This window comes from Rissa tridactyla, chromosome 2, assembly GCF_028500815.1.
Source record: "Rissa tridactyla isolate bRisTri1 chromosome 2, bRisTri1.patW.cur.20221130, whole genome shotgun sequence".
NCBI lineage: Eukaryota > Metazoa > Chordata > Aves > Charadriiformes > Laridae > Rissa > Rissa tridactyla.
Genome location: NC_071467.1, coordinates 64,225,637 through 64,234,285, shown reverse-complemented (window position 1 = coordinate 64,234,285; position 8,649 = coordinate 64,225,637).

Below are 8,649 nucleotides of genomic sequence, written 5' to 3'. Positions count from 1 at the left end.
TGGGACTCTGCAAAACTTCCCTGTGGCCAGAAGACAAAAATTCATGTTTGTGAGTACCCTCTCTTCCTTTAGAAAATACAACCGCAGCTTGGCAGGACATTGAGGTTCCTGTCAGGCCAATATGGTAACAGTTTGTGTGTCCCCCTCCCTCTGAGCTGGTACCTTCTTCCTCCAGCATCGTTTCAGTGAAGTATTTATGCTCAACATATGTGTACGCTCCAGGCCTGTGAGAAACCACCCTGAAAGTAGAGCTGTATGCATAAGCCCTTTATTATAACATGTTAGTTGTAGTATTATTATTGAACATATATCAGGGGTTTTGGTCTCCTTTGATTTTGGGGAGAGTGGGAAAACCAGTCCTCCAACACTGGCCTTCACCTTTAAAAAGCTAATCTTCATGCTTTATTAATAAGTATGTAAGTACACCACTGGTATCTTTACTGAGCATCATTCCCTCTCATTCTCAGTGCACTCTGACATCACTTGAAAAGTATGCACTGTTTGCCAAAGATTTCTTTTTCAATGTCAGAATATTTCCAATCATGACATAATTTTGAGCAGCAGAAAAAGGACAGGTGACCTGCCAGAAGACTGAATAACCAAAAAGTGCTTTTGAATCAGACAAAAACCTCCTGCTTTTGCTTCAAAAAAACCCACACTTCTTCCCAGGTATGATCCAGATCTGTTACATACAGCAAAGTTGGTCGGTATAAATCTTTATTTTGTGTTTCAGTAGGTATGCGATAGAAAACCCATTCTAACAATAAATGCTAGTCACCTGAGGTCTATAGCTTGTTTTGCAGCTCAGAAAAAAAAAAAAGCCTCTGTTCACCCTTGGCCAACTGAGTTACATTTTCTGCTATTATTAATGCATTGCAAGTTTTTTTTTCATATCAATTTGAAATTATACATCTGGGAAATCCCAGTACAACGGCAGTCAATGCTTTGTTTCTCTGTGTGGCCCTTTGCAATTACTAGAATGTGCAAATATAATTTAGCGCAGGTAAAATTCAATCAGTCACCCCAAGCACAAAGAAATCTCCATCTCCCAGAAAAAAACCCAGAGAGTGTTTCCCTGCAAATGGCACAAGGGAGCTGTAAGAGTTTCTAAAACAAATTTATTAGAATATTTAAATTCAAGTTGTAATGGGAAATTTAGCTCAATAGGTGAGGTGGCAGCAGGCTGAAACCCAAGCGAAGCAGGCAGACGGCTTTCGAGGCTGTGGGCTCGCTCAGATTACCGCCCTATTTCTGCTTGCATGAGGAGATTGCAAACACCAGGCGGGCAGGTTGCTGGAAAAGCAAACCCCAGGGGAGGTTGCAAGGGAGGGCCGGGGGTACTGGGGGATGAAGAGACTGCCGAGGAGCGAGGGCAGAGGCGCGGCTCTTTTGTGGTGGCACCAGAGATGGAGGGAGACATGGTTCTCCGCCACCGCCAGGCTCCCCACGCGGCCATTTCCCCAGAAGGGGCCGCCCGCCCAGCCCTGGGTGCTTGACGGTGCCTGGGGCCAGGCTTGCAACCCTCAGGCCCAGGAGAGCTTGAAGCTTGAGGCAAAGCGCGAGGGGGCAAAGCCGACGGCACCCTGGCTGGACCAGAGGCTGCAGCTGGGGCAGCAGGCCGGCCCTGCCCGCCATCGCCAGAAGGAGATGCCGAGCTGGCCACCCTGGGCCGCCTGAGGGCCTGCAGCTGCCTAGGCCCCAGCACCACACACGGCCAATGGAGATGGCCACTGGCATGGCCAGGAATAGGGCCGGGGTTACAGCTCTACAGTTTTTATAAAATTACACCATAACAAAGAGGTGTAGCTTTAAAAAAAAAAAAAAAAAAAGAAAAAAAAAGTAGGGGAAGAAAAAGCCTCAAAGTTTAAGGACTGCTGGATTTACACTTCTCAAGCAACTCCAGCACCATAACGTTTTGTTTTTGTCAAGCAGCAAAGGCCGCCCTTCACCTCCTGCTACGTTCAGTGGAAGCTTTGTCATTGCCTTCAAAGGAATCGGGATCAGGCCTCTATGTGTTAATAAGCAACAAGAATTATGGAAAGAATTACATTTAATGTGAAGTCAGGCTGCCTGCAGTGATGGCACCGTACAGCCTGTCACAGATCGCTTTGTGCTGGAAACCTACACCACGGACTGATCTGTGGATGAGACAACCGCAAGACATTTCTGCTTGGCAGGAATATGGAGGGAGAAGGAGAGGAGAGACGAATCCGCAGCAGCTGAGTGCACATGGGGATGTCTGGAAAGCTCCAAATACACACAGCTCCAGTTCTGAGGAGCCCAGAGCTCCTCAGGCAGTGTGGAAGCAACAGCCTTTGCGCTTCCTGAACTGTCATGACCACCCTATCAATAAGAAAGACCTTTTCTGCTCTTGCACATCTAAAATCCCACTGCTCTGAAAGCACCTGCCTCAACATTAAGTATCCTTTTACAAGTACTTTGAAAAATAAAGTAATACAGTTTTCTTTGTCAGTTCCCTCTGAAAGAAGCACTCCTGCTTATCTCCTAGAAGAATGAATCAGCAGAGGAACGGGTTACTCCAAAATATCTTCAAGCATACACAAAAGGGGGTAGGGTGGATGTGTCTAAGGCAACTCCTATGTTGTCTCTTTGTCCATGAGATTCATCTTGCTGAAGAGGTTCAGGCAATGTTTTTTCTTTCATGTCTTCGTGAGCCCAAAGAAAAATGTGACCACTGCCAAGCAGACCTGCTGCAGCATGCAGCAGAACATTAGAATCATAGAATAGTTTGGGTTGGAAGGGACCTTTAAAGGTCATCTAGTCCAACGCCCCCTGCAATGAGCCAGGACATCTTCAATTAGATCAGGTTGCTCAGTGCCCCATCAAGCCTGACCTGGAATGTTTCCAAGGATGGGGCATCTACTACCTCTCTGGACAATCCATTACAGTGTTTCACCACCCTTATTGTAAAAAATTTTGTCCTAATATCTAGTCTAAATCTACCCTCTTTTAGTTTAAAACCATTACCCCTTGTCCTATTGCAACAGGACAGGGCACCCATTGAAGCTGAAAAGGTTCAGCCAGTGAGGGAGCAAGCAGGGCTTTTGGGTTTTGTCCATAGGGAAGAATGAGAAACTGCTGAGTTTCACAGAAACAAACAGCAGAGCTGAGGGATAGCCCAATTTACTCATTCCCTAACCTGTGATTGCACCTGAATAAGGTCCTTTTACCCATGGCGGGAAGTAGGGTTATTTCTGTGATCCTGCATTGCCATCGTTGAGCTATTTTCCACTCATATGTCTAGTAGTTAGCTTGTGCACTGTGGCAACTGGTTTTCTTCACAGAATGGTCAGCTTTGAAAAACAGTCTTTGTAGCCTCAAAATGACTATGAACGGTGTTTTCACAACCCTTCTGATCAAAAATGCACTTACTTTCCTACCCACTCATTTTTCTGCTGCTCTGGACTTCCCCTTCAGTCTCAGTCTTTGCCTCCTTTTGCTCCTAGAGCAGCGTTGTGCCATTTCCTGGGAGTTCCTCCCTTCATCCTTATAAATCACTCAGTCACATCCTGTTTTTATATCTTGCCCTAAACCTTTCCTTTTGACTATAACTTACAACTGACTGTATAAAACAACATCAATATTGTAACAGCCACTTTGGAGCTGTTGTGATGGAGCTTTCTAAATATGCGTGTTAAAATCTCTTACGAAATTTCAGGAGGGGGAGGGTGGGAAGTGCTGTGCACATCCAGGTGCTGATGATTAAATTGTTTTCAAATTTTTTTGTAAAAAACCTCAACTGCCCTGCAAATAGCAAATGGAAAAAAAGGTGCCTACAGTTATTTTGGGAAGCTCCCATGTTGCTACAACCCCTGCTTACCTTATGGATTGCTTAAATTCGGGGTACGACATTGCTTCTGGCATAGGCTGAGTAGTTGCACCCCCACCTCTACAGTAAAAATCAGTGTTTCCTCTGGAAGTTAAAACATCCTGAGGAAGAGAAAGGAAAGCAAGAGAATTTATCAGACAGAGCTTGACACATCGTAAAGATGCAGCATTGTTATCAGGTATCATTCTAACACACTCGCTGCTCTACACCACTCAAAATTTTATGACCACAAAAACAACCCACACATACATGCCAAAGTGTGACTAGCCGAAGACAGCTCTCAGCATGTTAGCTTCATTTCGCTCAAGAGACAAACAAGAGATCACAAATGAAACTGCCTACACCGTACTGATGTGAGCAGTAATGTAGGGTTTTGTCAGTGACTCAATGCGGCTACCAAACCAAGCGCTTTCTTTTCCTGGCTTCTAGTACCTGTAAAGCCTTCTGCCTAAAAGCCAATCAAATAAGACACCGAGTCACTTAGTTGCCACCTAGAGACACATAGCAAAAGCAGCCACTGTATGAATAGTTGATGCAAACATTTTGTTCACAGTTAATTCAGAATGAATAACACAGAGTCATATGGTTACTTCCGTGCCCAGGTACAGCAAGATCTATAATGCATAAAATTGATGTTAAATGCATAAAATCTCCTGCTTGGAGCATCAAAACATAGTCATGGCCCTGAATGCTGATGTTAAATCTGAAGCATATTCCACATATCACATGGACTGCAGCTAACATTAACAGCTTTCCATTGCAACTGTTACATTGCTGTAATTGGGCAGACGCTGGCTGGGGATTTCTTGAGTGACCTGTTTTTCAATTAAAGTTTAATTTTAAAGTAGAAGGGTTTATACAGAATGAGACTGTGCACGCACCTCGTTGCACTGTTTCAGAACATGAGATTTCTTGTTTTATTTTTTCCAGGACGGTGCAGGGGGAAAGGAAAAGCAAAAGAAATAAAGGCCCGATAATGCTTTTTCCAAACTCCCTTGCAGGTCGGGGATGAAACAGCTCTCCCAGTCGGCGTTCACAGGCATGTGGTTAGGCTCATCTGGTGCACCACGAGTTGGCTTAACAAGGAGAGGCCTGTTCTGCATGATTTTCTTCCTGAGTGAAGACAAACGGGAAGAAAAGCCACCAAGAAAAGAAGTGAGGTGTTAGTCAAGCAAAATGAGAGTTGCTCTTCTAGCAGGTCAGTCTAGCTACAGCATGGGTTAACTGCTCGCTACCTACCTTAACTCCTCTGCTACTACTGTACATCAGCCTGGGGGCAGGAAAGGGCCCACAGCATAAGCAAACCCCAGTAGCCCTGCAGATCCCTGCTGTAGCTGCTGCCACCCCTGTACCCGCCATGTGCCTGCCTCTCGGGAAGCGCGGATGCCCACAGGCACCTCTGCAGGTCACTTTGGTGGAGTTCAGGCGCACGCAGGAAGACGACTCTTCCCTCTGGGTCCAGACAGACACTCCTGAGCATTGCAGGGAAAATCCATTACTGCTTCCCAGTGTTAAACAGTTAAACCAGCTGGATTTGGGGATCTAGAAAATAAGGAGGATGAGATAATTACATTTGCGAGAACATTTGTTTTGAATCCAAACCATATCCCCAAGTGTATTAATATGAATTACCAGGAGATTGTCTGAGGATTTATGTGTGTAGTATTCCAAGAGAAAAAAAGAAGAAGTCTGAGCAGGAATAGTCAGTTTTAAATTAAGATAAATTACTCCAAGTTTCTTTTTAAAATATACGCATGTCCATTGTTTACAATGGTAGAGTTCAAAATGCTGAACGTGTCTGCTGAGAGGACATACACCTCCCTTGCAAAACTCTTTGCTCTAGTTATTTGAAAGACAGCCTGATAACACTGCAAGGGAAAAAAAAAAGGCGGGGGGGGAGAAAAGGAAAGAAAGAAAGTGGGAGAGAAAGAAATGGAGCAAGAATACACAGCATTATTGACAATTGCTAATCTTTTGCGGGTGGGGGAGAGAGTTTTAGGCGTAAACTAGAAATTAAATTTTGCCAAGATGTACTGGAGTACAGTCCCTCTCCATTTACATAATCAAATAAAAGGTAAGATTCAGCAGCATGAATACTCGACCTGCCAGTAAGCTGTTTGTTTCTTAGTGAGAAATAGAGACAGAGAAAAAAAATTTCTTTAGGAAGTTAGCTCTTTCTCATACAGTTCATATTATACGTGGCACAGGCAGCAGATATAGAATTTGCTACAATATATTAGTTTGATAACATTGTAGAGGGTTTCTCATCAAAATACAGAGATGGGGAATTATAGTTCCAAGGCCTAATTTAATAACAAAGTATGCTGTTGTTAAAACCGTTTTTTGCCTGCACCCTATAAGCAATGTGTGCATTGTATGAAGAATCTGGGAAGAAAAATTGAAGAATTATGCAGACAAATACTGGTATGTGGCCAGAGCTTAGGAAAACATGTAGCTGCCTCTTGGTGTCCTTATTGCCCATAAAAGAACATTTCACACGGTCAACAGCTCAAATTTATGTGGACCCTTAGGGGTAAATTTTCAGTACAGTGAATAGGAACTCACACACGCAATCGCGTTATTGTTAATGGGAGTTGTGCAGCCACTTCTTCCACTCAGTGCTAAAAATGTGCCCCTTGCTGTAGAAAGCTAACCATCTACAGACCACTCCTGCTCCCACTCTTCTTCTCCATCAGCAGTCCCAGAGGAGCAATGGAGAGTGGCCCAGAAAACCCTTGCCTTGCATCTACTTCTGTCATGCTGCTGACATAACCACTGGGAGGGCATGTCCCTCCCCCTCGGTAAGGATTGCAGGAGGGGAAGTACAACATCCGTGATGCTCTTGCCCTTTCCCTGTTGCTGACCGCAGGTGAGCCTTCCCATGCCTCCCTCTCTTCCTGCCCAGAAACGTGCCACCATCTCTGCTGTGGTTTAAGTGCTGGACTTTCCAATGGGTTTAGCATGTCTTTGTGCCCCTTTTCTCCCTCGAGTGTAACCAACACCAGGAGGGTCTTGCCTCCTCTGATTTTGCTGGTAACAGATTTTTTTTCTTGGTGCCTGTTTCCGGCACTTACCCCTGCGGTATTTCTCTAGCAGTGCCGGCTATCCAGTTACAATTCCAGCATGGAGGGTTATGAGTTGAAATGACAGTTTGAAAATAGGTAACCAACAAAAAGTTGCCAATAATTATGAGACCTTGCAAGAGAGGACTGATTTTCTTTACTGTAACTAAGCTTTAGGGTGACATCCTAAAATTTTATCAGCAAGTCTGAGGGCTAGAAACTTCACTTACACATGTTTCTCCCCTAATCACCCGGCTACAGGCACTAGGATCTGAATAACAACGCCAGATATTGCAAAATTTGGAATGAAGTTGTGAATGTCAACAACACCAGAAGTTGCTGTGCGCTGGTAAGCTACTTTGCTCTGAGAGCTTGAACATGCACAAAAGCTTTGTGATAGCTGGTCACACACCATCCGTATAACTATGTCCCCATGCTTGGTTGTAAGGCTGGATGTGCAGCTGCCTTCTGTGGCCTGGAGTGTACCCACCCAGAATACAAGAGTCCATCTTTCCATCACACCCTGACCTGAAGCATAGTTGAGAGGGCTCCAGTGCTTGAGTTGTTGACAGGTGTGTTGGAGCCCACTTGTGCCAGGCTGATGGTTAATGTGTTACCAACCATAAAGTCAGGTGTTCTGCTCTGGTGTCTGAGGTCTACAAGGTGGAGCAGTGGTTTCTTTAAACTAGGTCACAATACCACATAGCATTTCAAAAAAGAGGTGTTGGCAACTTCTAGCCAATGTTACAGTCTTATTTTTATTTATCCACCAAGAAGTCAAAACAATCAGCAACGCAAAAGGTGCTCCTCCCTTTCAGTACTGGTTGGACGTCATTTGTGAATGGGTCACATCCATGGAGAGAAAGCATAACTTACTATGTCCAGATGTGAGACCATCCCGCACACAGGCTCTCCTCTCTATGAAGTAATGAGATCCCGCATAACAGCCAGAAGGTCTCACACGGAGGGAAACACATGGCCAAGGAGGTAATTGATGTTCCAGACAATTTTTGTAGGGTCTTTCTTGTAACCCCTACCACAGAGGAGGAGGATGGAGGAAGGGCTTCACGACCAAGCTTCTTGTCTGTTTTCTTGCAGCACTGGCTAGAGATTAGACAGCAATTTTATTTGCCACTGTTTAATTTCTTTCTTTTTAATTAGATGTGTTAGGTACTCAGAATCTTGTTTGGGATTGGTTTCACAGCCCATCATATTTCTTAAACTGTGATAGGACAATTGGCTATTAATTCAAAGCAGTGCTAATAATGGTCGCTACAGCTACTAGGAGAAACAAATGGGAAGGCTGCTGAAAGACCTCTCCACTTTTAACCCCCTTGATATAAATTTAGATTTAAGCCAGACAAACAAAGACCTCCATGTCTCAATTATGCTTTGTTTAATCGTATGATTCCTTTTGGCCTATATTAATGGTCAGTCCCCGGCACGTGAGGCAAAAAAGGAGAGACTGGGGGGGGGGGGAGTTCCTATATTTATAGGAACATATACACACCTGCCATGCCATGCCATGCCATACACCTTCCAAATTACAGCCAGAGGAGGCTGCCCAGAGTCGTTCCCTTGCACTGAGGACCCTGCAAACTGCGATCCTCCTGCCAAGCCGACCTTTGTGGGGAACAGAGGGCTAGGCCACCGTACCAGCATCTCGTACCATGCAGAGAGAGCAGGCTGTGATGGACGATAACGGGGCTTATGGGGGTGGGGACGAGCTGCCTGTTT